This window comes from Penaeus monodon, chromosome 17 (genome assembly GCF_015228065.2).
Source record: "Penaeus monodon isolate SGIC_2016 chromosome 17, NSTDA_Pmon_1, whole genome shotgun sequence".
NCBI classification, from domain to species: Eukaryota; Metazoa; Arthropoda; class Malacostraca; order Decapoda; family Penaeidae; genus Penaeus; species Penaeus monodon.
In genome coordinates, this window is record NC_051402.1 from 3,656,857 (window position 1) to 3,659,356 (window position 2,500).

A 2,500-nucleotide genomic window follows, 5' to 3' on the forward strand; every position below is an offset into this window, starting at 1 on the left:
ACAACGAGAGGGACAACGGCAAGGAAGACACCGCCACCATCGTGAAGAGGTGCGTTAGGTGCGGACGGGCTGGCACCGTAACTGCCCCCACAAGGACATCTCCCCTGCCCCGACCATACCCACAGAGTGGTGATGCCCAGGCCAGCTACACCCCACCCAGTGCCTCGTGACGTCACCAACCCACAGGAATTCCCACAACTGCCAAGAAAAAGAAAAATGTTAATGGAAAGAAAAAGTGATAGTGTAGACAGAGAAAATATGTTTCCAAATAATATGTGCAGGAAACGGAAGAACTGTGGGAAAACACTCAGAAAATGATATCAGGCACGTATTATACGTACAATATCAATATGAGGACAATGCGCAGAATCTGGGCAAATAAACAAGATGTAACACAGATATGTAATGCTATACAAGACATATGCAGACTAAAAGGCTTAATTAAACGTATTTGACCAATCAACTAATCATAGGTGTGATGGGGGACAAGAAACAATTACTTTTCTTTCATGGAATATACGTGGTATCAAAAATGAATGGCTTGCTTAACTTTATTCATAACAATGATGTTGACGTTATCTGTTTACTATATTTACTATTTTCCTATACGAACACTGGAATGACAGGCATATTGACTTATGTCAGTGACACCATACCGCATAAGCTGGTGCAGAAGGTTGATGACAATAATGTGCAATATCAGCATTTACACATTCGAACAGCCTCTGGGTTTTTCTCTATGTAGAATGTATACGCAAGGTGTAGAAAGTTTCAAACTGATTCACTGCCCAACTTTTGGAATCACGGCACAATATGCAAGGGAGATTTTAAAGACATTATACATTTGAAGATAGTCAGTGTAATGAAAATGGCGAAGAGTTCCGACATTTTGTGAACAACAGACAGGCAAACTGACTTGGCGGGAGGCAGGCTAGATTACGTAATAGGAAGAGATCTTGTGCATGGAAACGAAAGAAGCATGTTTGCAACAGAGCTAATCAATGACCACTTTGCAATAGTAACCTGACACGCTGTTGATAATAGTCAATCTGCTAAAACAAATAGGCTTTAAATTCTATTCCTCCTTGACTTGAGCACCACTTTAAATCACGTATTTATGACTGGTATAACGATTACAGAGTAGCGAGTGTTGATAATTTCTCCATGGACATGACGAAAGTGGTGACTGATTACTACAACACCTCACAACACACAAACCAACCTAAGTGACACTACGCTATTAAGGGAACAAAAGCGAGTTGAAGAGCCTTTTGATATCTACAAGCAGGGCGATACCCGTGACAACCTTCTTAATTTTCTTAAGGCTAACAAAAATCTATGGTAACTGAAAACTCATATCAGGATAGAACACTTTGAACAGTTCCTACAAAGCATTAACAATAACAAATCAATGAGGTCTGGAAAAAAAATAATCGGCTCTCAGGCAAACCAACTAACATCCCGTAGTTCCATAGCTCTCTTGCACAAGCAGATAGGCGTCAATGGGCTGTAGCGTCCAAACTGAGCTCACTTCCCACAGGTATTCCGAATCACCTTAGTCAGTCTACAATTGCACGTAAATTTGCCATTGAGATTGAATGTTTTGATACCGACCCATCAGACTTTGCTGAGATTGCTTAGTGGGAAATGAAAAGGCACTAATCAAAAGAAACGTGTCCGCCCCAGGTGAGGATGAAATTACCTACAGTGTCCTCCGCCTTATAGGCCAGGTACCTGGTAATCCCCTTTTGCACCTGTACAGGTTAGGTTTGTCACAAGGTATTCTGCCTGGCCCCTGAACGCGCAGTCTAATCATCCCTATACCGAAACTAAACATTAATAAATACCGCCCAATTTCACTAACCTCACGTGTACTCGTATGCAAAGTTCTAGAAAGGATAATTTTGAACAGACTCAGGTACAGGTTACAAGGTTAATTATCTCATAGACTGTACAGATTTTTATCGAGACGTAGCACACAACATTGCTTTGCAGAGTACTTTTTCAAGCTCTAACCCAAGGATGCACACTGTCTTTCTTAGCCTTAAGTCAGCTTTTGACATTGCAAACGGAGAAGTTATCCTAGAACAATTATTAAGCTTTGGCATCCGGGGTAAATTATTGAGATCGATTTGAATGTATCTTTCAAACAGATCTGCAAGTGTCCTGTTCAGGGGAGTGAAAAGTTCCACTTCACAATCTTTAGAACTTGGAACGGCACAGGGAGAAGTTGGTGAATCTATTATATGCCATGCTGATGACATATGTATCAGAGCATCATCACAAGAGAGGATGCAAATAATTTTTGACAACTCACAACAAGGGCTCATGAGTGTGGATTAGTCATCTCCACTGAGAAAATAATGGCTCTCAACCCATGTATCATGCCCCTGCCCACCTTTGACATCGGTGACTAGGAGCTTGACATGTGTCTAAGTATAAATATCTCGGGATGAACACAAATGATGCAGACCTGATCCTTTCTCTGAGGAAGAGACTG